Raw genomic sequence first — 18,861 nt, 5'->3', positions numbered from 1 at the left:
ACGAAAGATTGCGACTTATTATCTGAAAACTTAGGAAATGTAACACGTTTACTGATGAGACTGCTTATATAATACTACGCTTGCCCTTCCTCTTCTGGAGTATTGCTGTGCGGTGTGGGATCCGCATCAGCCGGCCGGAGTGGCCGAGCGATTCTAGCCGCTACAGTCTGGACCCGCGAGACGGCTACGGTCGCAGGTTCGAATCCTGCCTCGGGCATGGATGTGTGTGATGTCCTTAGGTTAGTTAGGTTTAAGTAGTTCTAAGTTCTAAAGGACTGATGACCACAGCAGTTAAGTCCCATAGTGCTCAGAGCCATTTGAACCATTTTTTGATCCGCATCAGATAGGATTGACGGAGGACATCGATGAAGTTCAAAGAAGAGCAGTACGTTTTGTATTATCAGGAAATAGGGGAGAGAGTGCCACGGATATGATATACGAATTGGGTTGGCAGTCATTATAACAAAGGCGTTTATCGCTGCAGCTGCAGCAGGAGTTTCTCGCGAAATTTCAATCACCAACTTCCTTCCGAGGGTGTTAAAATATTTTGTTGGCGCCCATCTACATAGGAAGAAATGGCCATCATAACAAAGAAAAATCAGAACTCGCACCGAAAGATGTAACTGATCCTTTTTCTCGCGCCCTCTGAAATAGTTTTAAAGATGGACCGACGAATCCTCTGCCACACACTTTATCGTGAATTGCAGAATAATCATGTAAATTTAGAGGAGGTTACTCAGAGTATGAGCTGCAATTAGTGTGGTCAAAGAAAAATCCAGAGATACAGACTGGATGTAACTGCTCTGCAAGGAATCTGGTGGGAATACTCGGACAACTTTGATGTTGATGATTATACATTCTTTTATGCAACCTGTGAACGAGGACATATGATAGGTTCTGGTTTTGTGTGAGCAAGATTTTGCCACAAATGTTTTAGAGTTTATTCTGTCAATCCAAGAACCTCTATCTTAAGTGTGAACACAAAGCATAACAAGACGACTTGTTAACTGTCATGCTCCCACAGAAAAAAGTACGACTGAAGTGGAAGATGAGTTCTATGCATGGCTTGAATCGCTGGTGGATACCATCCGACATGGGCACTTGAGGATCCTCATCGACGATACGAATGCTATAATTGGGAAAGAACAAGTATTCCAAGGCACAACAGGAAGACGCAGTATGCATGGTGTAAGCAACGATAATGGTGTAAGGCTCGTTAGCTTCGCCACATCAACAGTTCTGTTCATCTCCGACACGAACTTCCGGTGCAAGGAGATACGTAAGGGAACCTAGGTGTCAGCATGTCGGAGGACGATACATCAGCTAGACCACATCGCCATAGACATCAGAGCCAAAAAATGAATGTCAGATGTTAAGACGGCGTGGGATGCAGAGTTGGAAGTGATCATTTTACGATCAGAGGCCTGTCACAATACAGTGTATAGGAAGGACATGGGACAAGCTGCAGAAGGCTGTCAGTACCACGCTGAAAGACTAAAAGATGAAGCCGAATACCAGCTGCTACTTGACAACCGTTTCGAAGCACTCAGTGAACAGGACAGCGCCGCGCGGGATTAGCCGAGCGGTCTAAGGCGCTGCAGTCCTGGACTGTGCTGCTAGTCCCGGTGGAGGTTCCAGTCCTCCCTCGGGCATGGGTGTGTGTGTTTGTCCTTAGTATAATTTAGGTTACGTTGTGTGTAAGCTTAGGGACTTATGCTCTTAGCAGTTAAGTCCCATAAGATTTCACACACATTTGAACATTTTTGAACAGGACAGCAGTAAAGATCCTGAACAAATATGGAGAGACATCCGGAGCTCAGTGACTGACACAGCAAAGGAAAGCAGTTCAGTGACTAACACAGCAAAGGAAACGATCAAGAGAGTCTCAATTGGCACGAAGATCTGGTTTGGAAACGAATGTGTTCATACTTTGGAAGGGAGACAGGAAGCCAGAAGCATGTCACTGGGAGGAACAGATCTGGTGGAAGGAAAATCACGATTTGAGGTTTAAAGAGCTACCAAAGCAACTCTGAAAAGTGCAAAGAGAAAGTGTAAAGGACATTATCGTTGAGGTGGAAGCAGACTTTAAAGGAGAAAAGATCAGGGAAATGTTTCAAAAGGTGAAGTATTTTAGCAAAGGGTAGCAAGCCAGAAGTCTGAAGTCTGTCAAAGACTCAGATGATAAAATCCTGACCAATGATACTGAATTCGCTGAAATATGGAAGGAGTACTTCGACCAGCTTCTTAACTGTGATGAACCCAAAGTACGATTCGATTTCCAGTCTCTAACCACAGCTGATTCAGATTACCTTCCCTACACGGTAAATGAGATCAAAACACAAATCAAATGATTTAAAAAGAAAGAGCCCAGTTGAAGACGGAATACAGGCTGAGATGATCGAGGCATGAGTCGAGAAACTTTCAGAAAGACTACACCGGCTGATACAAGTAACCTGGACCAGAAACTATTAACAGAAAGGGAAACGGCTCTTATCTGTCCAATACATAAGAAGGCTGACAAACTGAAATGTTACAACTTTCGAGGAATCGCCCAGCTCAATGTATGCTACCAGATCCTGCCCAACCCCCTAATACATAAAACTAACCCCTTAGCAGAATCAATAACTGGTGAATACCATGGTGGTCTTCGGCCATGGCGGTCAACGGTAGATCACATTTCCGTTCTCCGCAAGCTCACTGAAAATCTGAGGGAACAAGGCAAAGAACTGCACATTTTGTTTGTTGATTTCAAGAACGCCTAGGACTACATACTCAACAAGAGCCTGTTCAGTTGACTAAGAGAGTTGGGAATGCTACAGAAACTCATCAGCGTGGTAAAGATTAGCCCGAGTGAAACACGCGCTAATGGTGAAGATGACCCTCAAGAAGATCGTACGTGAGACTTTTAAAGTGAACTTCGAAGAGATCCAATCTAAGGGAAGAACATTGCGTATGTATCCTACGCATATGATACGTGCTTACTCGGCAGTTCTGAAGAGGAACTGAAACAAAAGACCACCGCACAGCAGATGGCCACCAGAAAATTTGGACTACTCATAAACTCAACCCAGACCGATTACCTCGTTATAACTTGTCAACTAGGTCAAGATACTCGACAACTGCAGTCACTGCTGGTGGGAGGCCAGACTTACGAGAGTGTCCACGAATTTAAATACCTGGGAGCACTTTTTCAAAGAACTCGTCATGCGAAGTATAGATCAACGCCAGGATCCAGGCAGGAAACCGATCATTCTACCATACAACACAAATGCTTCAGTCCAGATGTCTCTCGAGACCATTCAAAATCCGGCTATATAAAATCCTGATCATCCCGTAGTACTATATAGCTGTGTCAAGTATCGGGAAGTAGGACTTTCATAAGATTCTCGTATTTGAGAGAAAAGTGCTGTGGAAGAACTTTGGTGCGATGTAAGACGCAAGCACTGGTGTATGGAATATTAGACACAACCATGACCTAGATGAAGCATACAGAGGTGCCAATTTAGCATGAATCACCAGAAGCAAGAGACTGCAGTGGGCTAGACATGTGGCTCGGATAGAAGACGACATGTGGCCACGGAAGCTCCTGGATTTCATCCTCACAGGTAGGAGACCTTTGGGAAAACCAAGGAAGAGGTGGAGGGATGGCTTCCATGATGCCCTACGACAGTTAGCGATAGACGCGGACAGATAGCAGATGACAACGACGGAGCGCACGATCCGTTGGGCCTGACTGCCTAAAAGTAAAGTAAGTAACACTGATTAGCTTTCTGCCAGTAGCTAGAAAACTTGCAATGCCTGTCAGTTTGAGGGGAGAGATTAGACAAGTAGTGCTCTTCCCAAGACAGGGAATTCCGAAAGTTTCCAGCAAAACAGTTAGCCGAGGTTTGCTTTCTAAAATCTGTTATATGGTACGTAAACTCGATTTTAAATAAATATTTTTTTTTAACTGACGAGGTGATCGTGGCCACCTCGGTTTGTTAAGAATGGTGTTCTAGGAAATGAATGAGTATTTAATTAGCTGCACCATAATTCAAAAATTAATTTGAGTTAGTAAAGCGTCCGTTACGTGTATGGCACTTCAGATGGTTTATTTGATGATTAGAGTAATTGCAATATCATCTTGCTGATATTAGAAATTAGTGTTGCTGTTTTATCCGTGTTTCAGATTGAAAATAGTTTTTAAAAATCTGTCTTATGCAAAACACAGCCGGCCGGTGTGGCCGAGCTGTTCTAGGCGCTTCAGTCTGGAACCGCGCGGCCGCTACGGTCGCAGGTTAGAATCCTGCCTCGGGCATGGATGTGTGTGATGTTCTTAGGTTAGTTAGGTTTAAGTAGTTCTAAGTTCTATGGGACTGATGACCTCCGATGTTAAGTCCCATAGTGCTCAGAGCCATCTGAACCATTTTTTGCAAAACACAATGTTTTCCTGTTTCATATTATTTGCCCATACATATTTTACACACGCTCGTCGAATTACACAAAGAAAACCTAATGTTCAGACATCCTCTGTTATTCTGAATACCTCCTGACTAACTTTATCATCCATTTTATAGAGCGATTTTTTGCATTTTCTCTTTTATCTTTGCCCATATGTTTTCTCTGTAGTCTGACTAGAGCTACTGTTTTGATTCTCACGCGAACGTCAATAAGGAAGTATTTAATTTGGAAATCAGATAATCGTGCTAACTCTAGCATAATATACTTCTCAGCCCCCACCCTCCTTCTCTCTCTGTCTCTCTCTCTCTCTCTCTTTCTTCGATCCCCCTCCCTCCTCCACCCTCCCACCACCAGCACCACCACCACCACCACCACACACAGACATAAATCCCTCACTACACATTCTTTTATCAAACCCTTAAAAGTTGTACCACACTAGACAAAAAGAACACCATGTAAAAATTACACTATGTAAAAATTAACACGATTTAATAATGAAATGATAAAGTATGTGGTAAACACGGTATAAAATTAAATTCCATAAAACAGTATGACAAAAAAGTAATGAATATGTTGCAACCTTTGAAAATGTGTGCGATATCGAGACTTTGGCCCGAATTTCGTGCTTCTCTTAAGCAGACATCCTAGCCATTAGGGTGTCGGAGCTCACCTCCATGACTGATGCGAACTTGCATTGTCAATGACGTTTCCATCTGTAATATCTGAAAAGTACTATCAGAGGTTTTCCCACGCATTATATGGGACTAGCACCACTGGGGGAGCGTATTTGGACTGTGGGATACCCTGGCACAAGGCGTATATATTAGTTGAAATAGGTCCACTAAGGTAAAGTGAATATATCAATGGAATTAAAATGAATGAAAATGCATTGTCATGAAAGGAGTTTGGTGAAATCCCGTCAGAAATGCTTAGATAGCAGTATAATGAATCTGTTGTGACAAATGGAAATTGGTATCTGAGTGGGACTATTTTTCATTTATTACCTTTTATTTACACTACTGGCCATTAAAATTGCTACACCAAGAAGAAATGCAGATGATAAACGGGTATTTATTGGACAAATATATTATACTGAAACTGACATGTGATTACATTTTCACTCAATTTGGGTGCATAGATCCTGGGAAATCAGTACCCAGAACAACCACCTCTGGCCGTAATAACGGCCTTGATACACCTGGTCATTGAGTCAAACAGAGCTTGCATGGCGTGTACAGGTACAGCTGCCCATGCAGCTTTTACACGATACCACAGTTCATCAAGAGTAGTGACTGGCGTATTGTGACGAGCTAGTTGCTCGGCCGCCATTGACCAGACCTTTTCAGTTGGTGAGAGATCTGGAGAATGTGCTGGCCAGGGCAGCAGTCGAACATTTTCTGTATCCAGGAAAGCCCGTACAGGACCTACAACATGCGGTCGTGCATTATCCTGCTGAAATGTAGGGTTTCGCAGGAATCAAATGAAGGCTAGAGCCACGGATCGCAACACATCTGAAATGTAACGTCCACTGTTCAAAGTGCCGTTAATGCGAACAAGAGCTGACCGAGACGTGTAACCAGTGGCACCCCATACCAATGTGCGTTCACCGCGATGTCGCCAAACACAGATGCGACCATCGTGATGCCGTAAACAGAACCTAGATTAATCCGAGAAAATGACGTTTTGGCATTCGTGCACCCAGGTTCGTCGTTGAGTACACCTTCGCAGGCGCTCCTGTCTGTAATGCAGCGTCAAGGGTAACCGCAGCCATGGTCTCCGAACTGATAGTCCATGCTGCTGCAAACGTCATCGAACTGTTCGTGCAGATGGTTGTTGTCTTGCAAACGTCCCCATCTGTTGACTCAGGGATCGAGACGTGGCTGTGCGATCCGTTACAGCCATGTGGGTAAGATGCCTGTCATCTCGACTGCTAGCGATACGAGGCCGTTGGGATACGCACGGCGTTCCGTATTACCCTCCTGAACCCACCGATTCCATATCCTGCTAGCAGTCAATGTATCTCACCAACGCGAGCAGCAGTGTCGCGATACGATAAACCGCAATGACGATTGGCTACAATCCGATCTTTATCAAAGTCGGAAACGTGATGGTACGCATTTCTCCTCCTTACACGTGGCATCACAACAACGTGTCACCAGGCAACGCCGGTCAGCTGCTGTTTGCGTATGCGAAATCGGTTGGGAACTATCCTCATGTCAGCACGTTGTAGGTGTTGCCACCGGCGCCAACCTTGTACTAATGCTCTGAAAAGCTAATCATTTGCGTATCACAGCATCTTCTTCCTGTCGGTTAAATTTCGCGTCATCTTCGTGGTGTAGCAATTTTAATGGTCAGTCGTGTATTAGAGTGCAGATTCTTCATTTCTGATGGTTTTCACTGATTTAATTTCGTATCATATGGTAGATTCATTCATTTAATTCCGGCGAGTTTAATTCAGTTCAAATAACATTAACGTGCACTTCTATTAACCTCGGAAAATAATTATAGAAAAAAATTTCCTTTTGAGGAGAAAAACAAAGTATTTGCTGCCGACATGCTGTCAAGTGATAAACCACACAACAGTAGGCCATCTTGTAAAACACTCGTAGTTTTATGCTTAAAACAGAAAACAAATAAAAAGTTTGTGTCCATTTTTACAGCAATAGAAATGAAGCCCACATCCCACAAAAGGTGACACAGATGTCGATGCGTGTATGGTTAAATAACAGGGTTATGTGAAATATTGTGTGTTGCAGAAGTCTAGGTTTAAAAAATACATCTACATTGGCACAGGTTTAAAAGAACATATTCTCTGCAAGCGTTCAGAGTTCATAAACTAAATGTTTATTCTATTGAAAATTTGATGAGAAAAACTTTCTGAAGATGCGCTAAAGATCGACACTAGTTATAGTTACATGCTGCCGACATCCTGTCAAGTCATAAAACACACATCGGTAGGCCATCATGTAGAACACAAGTTTTGTGAACAATGACAGGTGCGATTCCATCCAGAATACCTACAGTACTGTCGATGAGTAAAGAGTAAGTATTTAGACACTGCACGAACTTTCTCTTGTGGCTATCATTCTTTGTTCTCTGCTGTTAACCAACAGAAAGATTATCGTTTTATGGATGTCCTGGTCATTAGGGGCAGTATCGTCTCGGTCGCCTGACGAAATGTGCTTGAAGAAGTCCCTCCGGGACCATTAAGAATAGTTCCGGCTTTGTGCAAAGGATGACGGAGAAGTGAGATAAAGAGAGACCAGGATGTGTAGAACCGGAACACATTCGATTTCGCGGTCTCCACAGCGATGCGCAACATGACTGCCCTTTACAGCAGTCACACGCTTATACTTGCACGGTTTGCGGTTGGCATTTTTCAGCGTCGTAATACGTAGATGCGATCTGGCATTTAATTTTCACGGATTTGCAATGCGGTCGTTCCTAAGAGCGTAGACGCTGATCGTGTAGGTCCAGATACAACTTACATTCCTCAGTCATAGCTTGAAGATGTGCACAAAGAAACAGCAAACTTCTGTGTGTCATTTTAAGGATGGTCAAAAGAAGTGTGGCTGCAAAATGGGAATTAAACTTCACTCTCAGCATTACGCAACGGCTGTTTCATAGGGTATGTCGACCTATGAAAGGCGTTTGACAACGTAGAGTGGTGCAAGATGTCTAAAAGCCTCATAAAACCAGGGGTACGCAGTAGGGAAGGACGGGTAACATACAGCATGCGCAAGAACCAATAAGGAAGAATAAGAACGGAATACCAAGAGATAAATCTTCAGATAAAAAAAATGGCGTAAAGTAGAGATACGATCTTTCTCCTTTAGTGTCCAATCTATACATTGAAGCTGCAGTGTAGTAAGCAAAGGAAAGGTTCAGAAGTGAGATTGAAATAAAGAGTGAAAAGATATCAACGGTAAGGTTTCGATCTTCTGTGAAAATGAAAAAATATTACAAGTCCTGTTGACTGGAATGAACACTCTAATGAGCACAGAATATGGATTTCAGAAATGCCAGTTTCTGCTGAAGTTGCGCGTTTTGCCAGTTCGTCGACGGCTTCTTCGAAGGAGTCTCCCACGTGCGAGGGTATCTCATTGAAGCAATTTCACTTACTGTAATATAATTCAGCGAGTTATTCTAACTCATATTTGTAAATTCTGTCAGAGCGTTCTTGGGGCCTGTGGTGACTGATACCGTATCGCAATTTGTCTGTCGGCCAAATCGACTGATAAGTGCTTGTGCAGTGTATTAGTGTATCTGTGTTGTTACGGATTAACCCTTTAAGTGACAAAATGTTTTATCCTATATATCAATGAAATAGTTGTCAGTATGTATGCTTTGCGAATAGTAATCAAAAAATCTGCTCAGCTTTTAAGTCCATCATGAGTTATGGGGTGGTAGATATTCATACCAATGAATTTATCAATATTTTCTGCTGAAAAAGTTTGAAAACATCTCCCAAATGATTGGGGTTCACAATCAACATTATACTACGCATATAAATACACATTTGCAGCCACTTCAGTGCCGGAATCAGTTTCAAGGCTTTTATGAAATGCTTCTTCGAGCGCAGCTAAACAGTCTACTCCGCCTTCTGCATCTGTACCAGACGTTTCACCCAATGGTCCAGTTGACACTGTAACGCAAACTACCACCACTTACTGTTGTAGTGTCGAAATAGTCACTATATCATCCGTATCAATGTCTCCTCCAAATTCTGAATCTTCTGTAACCTTTTCCCAGATGTTCATTACATGATCAGCCAGAACTTCATCTGCCATAGAACTATGCCCCATCCATGATGTCATTCTTACAGATAAAAGAAGGACTTACCAATGTCAGTATGATCCGTCTAATTCTAAAGACCAAGCAAAAATGAGTAAATAATTTATCTATTATATTCAAGTATGTGCATGAACTCTGTTCGTTACGTTGCATATTTTCAGTAACCATACCACATGACCACTGTCAGTAGAAACAATTTGTACTATCTCAACAGCTAACATTTTAGAAAATATTTATGAAACAATATTATCTGCAGTGTTCATTCTTCATTAGAAGAAGCATTTCACAGTATACAATTAGTAAAATTGAATGTGACTGGGAACTGAATTCGTGACAATCTGTTTCCTTACTTGTACGGTGCGGAAGAAAACTAGCTGTACTTTGTTTGCAAATGACTCACGTTTTGATTTATACATTATAACGTAACAAATATTACTTAGAATTGAAGTTCCCGTCGTTTATATCAAAAGATAAAAGAAGAGAAATTCCACAGTTCACACATGCTAACTGAACACAAAACCAGCTTTCACAACAAGTGTCTGAAAGGCCATCGGTAAATGTTCACACCATCATCGACTTGTGTGCTGACATCTCAAGACTGCCGGCATAGAAACATGAAAGTGGTACTCATACTTATCAGAGAATTTGTTGTGAATATATTAATACCACTATAATCGATTGCAGTAAATAAAGTAATAAACAAGATTTAGCTCAGTTTTAGGGGGTATACTGGACGTTTATTTTATCTTGAAGTATTTCGAAATCAACGCATCGAAAGAAAAGAATGTTCTAGGTGAAAAGTTAAATGGTACAAATGGCTCTAAGCACTATGGGACTTAACATCTGAGGTCATCAGTCCCCTAGACGTAGAACTACGTAAACCTAACTAACCTAAGGACATCACACACATCCATGCCCGAGGTAAGATTCGAACCTGCGACCGTAGCAGCCGCGTGGTTCCGGACTGAAGCGCCTAGAACCGCTCGGCTACAAGGACCGGCTGGTGAAAAGTTAATTTTGGTAAAGAGGACATCTGTGTGTGCCACAAGTAGCCATCTCCTAACCGCTTCTCTTGCGTGGGCGGGGACAATTTTGTATTTCCAAACGGACCGCCCCTCCCCCCATTTTTACTGCATAGTCTGATTCTACGCCTAAAACTACGTGTGGTTTACTAAAATCATTGTTTTCCATTCGTGGGAGATGACGCTGTAATCGACAAATATTAAAAGTGTGCCTGTTTCTGCAATTAGGAACGACGCATTTGATTTTATATTCCATTTGCGGTGTAAATGTAAAGCTTTGTGTTCCAACGGTCGACATTTACTGTCGAAATTTACGTTAGTGTTGCAAATTTGACTGTACAGTGCGGTATGGTTAGCCGTTTCAATGTCTGGTCAGAAACTACGTTGAGCGAGATCGAGGAACAGCGACGTGGGTGTAATAGTTTCATTTCCCATCGGGATGCTTGAAATCGGTTGTCCCCTTGCCTCTCACCATAGGGTGCTTGATTTTGGTGAGTATCCATTGCAGGTGCGCCTGTCGATATCAGTTCATAGACATTTTACGTTCTTGCAAAGGTTCTGGTTTGTATTCCACCGGTAGTCTCGAAGCGGGCAGCGCGAGAGGAGGCGGTTGGAAGGAAAGACATACCGAAATCAGCCCCCGTGGTGGTGGGGTTCGAGGGCGGCAACCGAAATCTACGAGGGCTATTGGGAAAGTAAGGAACGATAGGTCGCGAAATGGAAACCACAGTGAACATCAAAACTGTTTTATTTGCAACGGTTAGCTACACCTTCCAGCTACTTCTCTACACAGTCGCCGCTCAGACTCAGACATCTGTCGTAGCGTTGTACCAACTTTGCAATTCCTTTTTTGTAGAAGACAGCAGCCAGTGCTTTTCGACAGTTTCCTACTCTGGACTGCAGCTCGATGTCTGTGTCAAAATATTGTCTTCATAGCCAGCGGTTCATTTGAGCAGAGATGAACCTCAGGGGTAGCCAATTACAGGCTGTATTGTGGGTGATTAAACACTTCCCATCGAAAACACTGCAGGAGCATCTTCATTGACCGTGCAGAGTGCAGCCGAGAATTGTCGTGTACAAGGGACCTCATGACAGTTATGTTATGTGAATTGCATAGCTTCAGGTGAAATCTTTCGCCAAGCTCTCATACTTGGCGGGAGATACTAATTTCTAGCCATCTCTACGTTCTCACTGCGAGCTCAGAACTGAAAAGAGCGACATGATATGATCGACGGTCTTAGTAGACACAGTGCCGAACGCATCTGTGCAAAGTTTCACCAGATTTTCAGTGTATTTTCCATTTCGCGATAGATCGTTCCTTACTTTCCGAATAACACTCGTAGCATGGTAATGTATTGAGGACTCCCCACAATCAATCCCTTAAGGCATATAAAACTACATTACTACCCAAGCAGCTTATTTGCCAGAAATTTCAATGTCTAGCCATATTATTTGTACTGTACAGTCGCATTTGCAACACTCAAGTAACGTTTGAACGTCAGTATCAACCGTTAGAACACAAAGGTTTACATTTACATCGCAAATGAAATGCAAAATCAAATGCGTCGGTTCTTAATTGCAGAAACAGGCACTTGTTATTTGTCGATTACAGTGCCATCTACCACGAATGGAGAACAACGGTTTGCGTGAACTGCACGTATTTTTTGGCGGATAATCCTAAAATGGAATAAAAAAGGGGTTCTCCATTTGAAAGTACGAAGTTGACCCCGCCCACGCACAAGAGGTAGTTAGGAGGCGGCCATTTGTAGCACAGACAGATGTCTCCTTTACTAGTATTAACTTTTCACCTAGAAAATTCACCAGGTTCACTGAAATGGTTAACGCAAGAGGAACGATGAAATCGGGTGCCGGTACGTACCCAGCTCCTCTCGAATAGCACGGAAGGGTCCACCGAGCTTCAGGTTTCCATCTAACGGACAGATCGCCATCGAGAGTGCAACATTCCATCACTCCATGGCACACTACGGACAGGTTCGAAGTCTGCCGATCAGGAACTTGTTACAAGACCCTTGTCGGCCAACTACTTGGGATAAAAAAATTTCATACGTCACTATGATCCGGACCAGCTGCAACAGAGACGATTGCTACCAAACAAGCAGTCTTTGACGGCCTCGGCTGCAGAGGCGGGTTGTATTGCCATTACGACAAATGTTGTAGCTATAAAACTATAAAACGACAACGTAGCTGACGATGTTCATCTACATCTACATTTATACTCCGCAAGCCACCCAACGGTGTGTGGCGGAGGGCACTTTACGTGCCGCTCTCATTGCCTCCCTTTCCTTTTCCAGTCGCGTATGGTTCGCGGGAAGAACGACTGCCGGAAAGCCTCCGTGCGCGCTCGAATCTCTCTAATTTTACATTTGCGATCTCCACAGGAGGTGTAAGTTGGGGAAGCAATATATTCGATACCTCATCCAGAAACGCACCCTCTCGAAACCTGGACAGCAAGCTACACCGCGATGCAGAGCGCCTCTCTTGCAGAGTCTGCCACTTGAGCTTGCCAAACATCTCCGTAACGCTATCACGCTTACCAAATAACCCAGTGGCGAAACACGCCGTTCTTCTTTGGATCTTCTCTATCTCCACTGTCAACCTGACCTGGTACGGATCCCACACTGATGAGCAAGACTACATTTTCTAAGGTCTCTCCCAATGAATCTCAACCTGGCACCCGCCTTACCAACAATTAATTTTATATGATCATTCCACTTCAAATCATTCCGTACGCAGACTCCCAGATATTTTACAGAAGTAACTGGTACCAGTGTTTGTTCCGCTATCATATAATCATACAATAAAGGATCCTTCGTTCTATGTATTCGCAATAAATTACATTTGTCTATGTTAAGGGTCAGTTGCCACTCCCTGCGCCAAGTGCCTATCCGCTGCAGATATTTCTGCATATCGCAGCAAATTTTCTAATGCTGCAACTTCTCTGTATACTACAGCATCATCAGCGAAAAGCCGCATGGAACTTCCGACATTATCTACTAGGTCATTTATATATATTGTGAAAAGCAATGGTCCCATAACGCTCTCCTTTGGCACGCCAGAGGTTACTTTAACGTCTGTACACGTCTCTCCATTGAGAACAACATGGTGTATTCTGTTTGCTAAAAACTGTTCATTCCAACCACACAGATGGTCTGATATTCCGTAGGCTCTTACTTTGTTTATCAGGCGACAGTGCGGAACTGTATCGAACGCCTTCCGGAAGTCAAGGAAAATGGCATCTACCTGGGAGCCTGTATCTAATATTTTCTCGGTCTCATGAACAAACAAAGCGAGTTGAGTCTCACACGATCACTGTTTCTGGAATCCATGTTGATTCCTACAGAGTAGATTCTGGGTTTCCAGAAATGACATGATACGCGAGCAAAAAACATGGTCTATAGTTTTGCGCATCTGCTCGACGACCCTTCTTGAAAAATGGATCTACTTGTGCTCTTTTCCAAACATTTGGAACCTTCCGTTCCTCTAGAGACTTGCGGTACACGGCTGATAGGAGGGGGGCAAGTTCTTTCTCATACTCTGTGTAGAATTAAATTGGTATCCCGTCAGGTCCAGTAGACTTTGCTCTGTTGAGTGATTTCAGTTGCTTTTCTATTCCTTGGACACTTATTTCGATGTCAGCCATGTTTTGATAGTAAGTGTTGTGACAGGCGAAACTGTGTGTGTGTGAAATCTTATTGGACTTAACTGCTAAGGTCATCAGTCCCTAAGCTTACACACTGCTCAACCTAAATTATCCTAAGGACAAACACATAGACCCATGCCCGAGGGAGGACTCGAACCTCCGCCGGGATCAGCCTCACAGTCCATGACTGCAGCGCCTAAGACCGCTCGGCTAATCCCGCGCGGCGACAGGCGAAACTACTTACTTCGAGCTACAACTGTGGGTTCTTTGGTTTCTCACTGAGGTGGCACATCAAACTAGAACACACGAAAGATCAGTTGAACTTATTACGTAAATGAATAAAGGGTTTACTTAACTTTCACACATTTCTTTGCCACAGGAGTAGTGGAAAATATACAAAGTATCACAAGATGCATTAATTAACAAGCTGTTCACCCTAACAAGTTCATCTGAAACTTTAACGACGTTGGTCCTATGCTTTGATGTTGACTGCTGTAGCTGAGGTCTCGAATGGGGCTGAGCTCTTGCATATTGGAATCTATATTGGCCTCAGCGTGAGGGCGCTGCTGTTACTGAGAGGGAGGTGTGGCCATCTTGAGCGCCTCTCATACGTCGTTGCGGATTGCAGTGAGCCATCGCTAATGTGGGTGGTATCGATTGGCGCTGCCGACTTTGATGTGGCATTGCCATCTCTGGACGATACTGCACAGAGAAAGCAAATCCATTTTTCGATAACAGCGACCAAATAAAACAGTTTTCTGTAGTAGGTTTTCTGATTTTTCCCTGTCTGTGGCTTTCGCGCTTCCATATGACGTGGCACAGTATCGTCTAAAGGTGGACACTAGTGCAGCAGACGATAGTTGGTGCAAAGAAATGGAGTTCGTCTGTCGATAGTAAAGGGAAAGTGAAACAGTTGTCTGTAACCGTTTTTCTTGACTTCACCCTGCGTGTGGCTTTTGTACTTCCAGATGACGTGACACAGTAACCTTTCCTGGCGGACGGAGAGCACGGCAGCGGCGGCTCTGTGTTGTACAGATCAAGGATGACAGGAATGCTCTCTTTAGACTCTTTTGTGAGTAAAGCGCGCTTGGTCTCATCGCTGGCGACGTCCCCCATCGGGAATGTCTTTCATCTTGGATGATGCACGTAGAGAATGTCTTCCGCAAGAATGAGTGCATCTGACGCGATTTCAGGCTAGCCTTTTGTGCCACAAGCGTATCCTGCCTTCATTTGCAACAGTCCGACATGACGCATTAACAAGGAAAATCCTAAATATCGCGCACTCAAATATCAGCCATGTCCTGTTTGCAGATGACGTGGCACAGAGGCTGACACTGGACACATATTGGGAGGCAGCGGGGTTGAAATCCTCTACGGATACCCAAATTTACATTTCCTATAGTTTCGCGAAATGTCTGTGGCGAATGCTGGGCTGGTCCCCTGACAGATTTCCACCTACGACCAATTGTGGTAGTTCTCCATCACTAATGACATCTATGAGACGTTTTCCTTTTTTCTCTGTTATGAAATTTTGAATGCCTCTACTGTACTGACCTCTTAGTGCACCTTCTTTGACTTTCAAGATCAAGCAAATAACAGAGGACGTCCCCGGAAGGCATTACGTAAGTTAGCTGCCTTGGAGAAAAGAGCCCAGAAATTTATATGAAGATTGTGATAAGCAGCCGTTGTTTGAAAGTAGACGTCATATTTTTCAGCTATACAGGACGAGTTTTCAGACTGATGGAAAGTCAAACGACCTACACAAACTGTTGAAAGGAATCGAAAAGTATTGCACGAGGTTTTCGAGTAAGAGTACGTAGTTCAGGCGAAGAAATAAATGTCTCTTTAATGTTTGATTTAATCTGTTTGTACGCAGTGTAGCTTTTAAGTTCCTAATTATTAAATACTGAAAAAATAAATGCATTTCTACGGCTAAAATAGACACAGCAGTAGCGAGATTACAAAAGCATTAACAGCGTTCTCTCACCCGCACAAGAGGATAAAGTACGCCTTCTGTCTGGCAAGAGCTTTCTTCCCGAACCTAAGGACAAAAAAAAAAAAAAGTTCAAATGGCTCTGAGCACTATGGGACTTAACATCTGAGGTCATCAGTCCCATAGAACATAGAACTACTTAAACCTAACCAACCCAAGGACATCACACACATCCATGCCCGAAGCAGGATGCGAACCTGCGGCCGTAGCAGTCGCGCGGTACCGGACTGAAGCGCCTAGAACCGCTCAGCCACCGCGGCCGGCAACCTAAGGACAACACAATGCCCAGTCCCCCAGTAGGGCCTGGCAAGAGTTCGCACGTGGAAGTCTTCAGCAGTAGTGACAGAGATAACGTCCTTATACCACTATTATTCACATTTGTCACACTGTATCCAGTTATCATCGAAATCATATCTGTATCCAGAGCTGCGACCGGCCGTTGTGACCGAGCGGTTCTAGGCGCTTCAGTCTGGAACCGCGCTACCGCTACTGTCGCAGGTTCGAATCCTGCCTCGGGCATGGATGTGCGTGATGTCCTTAGGTTAGTTAGGTTTAAGTAGTTCTAAGTTCTAGCGGACTGGTGACCTCAGATGTAAAGTCCCATAGTGCTCAGAGCCATGTTTATCTGCGGAACCAAGCTCCTTTTTGCAGGGGAGTTTTTTTCTGCTCTAAAACATGCTCTTTTCTTTCTGTTCTCTTCGGGTTCCCTTCTCCTCCTTATCCTTCTTTCTCAAATCGAGAGCATTCTCCACCGATGACGAGGAGAGGATTTTCGATTTTTGGACCCTCCCGCTCCCGTCTGTCAACTGACGACAATTTTGGCAGACAGCTTGTCATAAATGTTGGTATGGCTTGCATGCTTGCGACATCAACTTCTAGCAGTCCAACAGAAGTTCTCCCTGACTAAGTTTACTTCGATGGACCACTGTCTCCAGTAGCGTTACTACTGAACTGCGGGTTCGTCTCTTACCTTTACGGGAAAAGTACCAGAATCCTCAGCCGAATAAGCATCAGTTGTGTGAGCACGTTTCCTTTCCTCCGAATACTTGTGCTGCCATCTCTGCTTTTGACGCCCCGTGGTAAGCACTCGTGGGAAAAAGAAACACTTACTTGCCCGGACGTTCACTAGCTGAGAAACGCATCGTCAGATCCCACCACATGGCAGACAGAGGCTACTGCGAGAACAAGGGAGCTGTATCACGTGGAGTTAACAGTTAATGTAATAAATTAAACTGCAGAGGCTGCTTGAGAAAAGCCACTTCATTGACGAGGTACATATGTTACTTTCGATCCTAACACAAACGCATTCTGACCTGAACACCAAGAAAAAATAGAAGAGTCTCAGCAAAAGCCTGGTCGTTGTATTACTAAGCTCTGCTGCAATGTCTGGCCACTGCCAGTTTCCCAAGCGCGACCGCCACGCACACACACACACACACACACACACACACACACACAAAACTTAGAAGTGCGTAGTAACCTTGGACGCTGTGTACTCTTGATCGAACATCCGTAACTATTTTTCATGCTGCCAATATCTATCAAGCTATCTATAGGTTTCCATAACTCATAAACGGTAAGTCAAAATATAAGACTTACAAATTCATACCTAAAATGATCACATCTGTACTACGAAACGTCTGGAACGGTCACCCAATTGCAGGCTGCTTGTCAACAAAAATTTGATTTTCGATATTTCATGTAATTACTGACCTAAATTAAAGTGCTGTCATAATCTACTCATTAACAGGTATAACCTTACGTCAAAAAGTTTAGCGCAGCAAGGCAGTTATAACAATTACAAACTAAGTATATGTCTTGAGGCACGAAAATTACCCAGGATACATTCATCAAGTATTTGAGAATGAGAGCTCTTAACGACTTTCAACAAACTTTACACATAATTTCAAACCTTTTCGAAACTTTTCCTCTCTAATACCACAACAAAATAATGAAAGAAATAAAAGTTTATCGCTTTCCCCTCGCTGATCATGCAGCAGAAAAACTTCAGTATGACTTTTAATTTATTATTTATTTTATTTCTTTACTGTTTACACTATTCGCAACAGATTTTGCAGACAATATCCACATATACCAGTGAATGTACCTACGTTTTATACAAGAGAGTTCGACTCATCAAAGATTTCGTTTGGCTGCTTCAAGTAAATGAAGAACGTTGGTCGCTAGATGCACTAAAACTTACAGTAGAAAAGCAAGTTTGAGAGTATAGCAACTAATGAAACATTGTACTTCCTACAGGCTTGTCTGCTAGAGCTAGTCGGTGAGTTTCGTTAACAGGGTACAATTTTCCTTGTGTGTATTCTCCGCATATTGTCAACAGGAACCAGAATTCTCTTGCGTGGCGACCTGTTACGATATCCACAGTTGCCAGTTCCAGCCATAGGATGTTTGTGAATGTTGAAACTTCTTGGCACACTAAAACTGCGTGACGGACCTGGTTCGATCTCTCTTGCCTTTCATGGGCAAGTGCTGTACCGACTGAGCTATTCAAGCACAACTCACGACCCGCCCTCACGGCCTTACTTCCGCCACTACCTCATCTCCTACCTTCCAAAGTTTCTAAGAAGCTCTTCTACGTGTCACGAGAGAACAGCACTCGCTGAAGACAAGACGTCGCTAAGTCTCAGCCTGGGGGATTTGTTGCAGAATGAATTTTCACTCTGCAGCAGAGCAGTGGCGCATACAGAAAAACCTCAAGGAGGGGGCGCTAAATATATCTTGAGCTACCTTTACTTTCACCGTAATAAAAAAGTAATAAAGTCACATGCAAAGCTTAAGAAAGTTTTATTTAAACTGATTATACGCATACACAAGACAATGCCGTCTTATGATATAGCCGGCCAGGGTGGCCGAGCGGTTCTAGGCGCTTCAGTCTGGAACCGCGCGACCTCCACGGTCGCAGGTTCGAATCCTGCCTCGGGCATGGATGT

Source organism: Schistocerca americana, chromosome 3, assembly GCF_021461395.2.
Source record: "Schistocerca americana isolate TAMUIC-IGC-003095 chromosome 3, iqSchAmer2.1, whole genome shotgun sequence".
Lineage (NCBI taxonomy): Eukaryota > Metazoa > Arthropoda > Insecta > Orthoptera > Acrididae > Schistocerca > Schistocerca americana.
Note: the sequence above shows the minus strand (reverse complement) of the source record.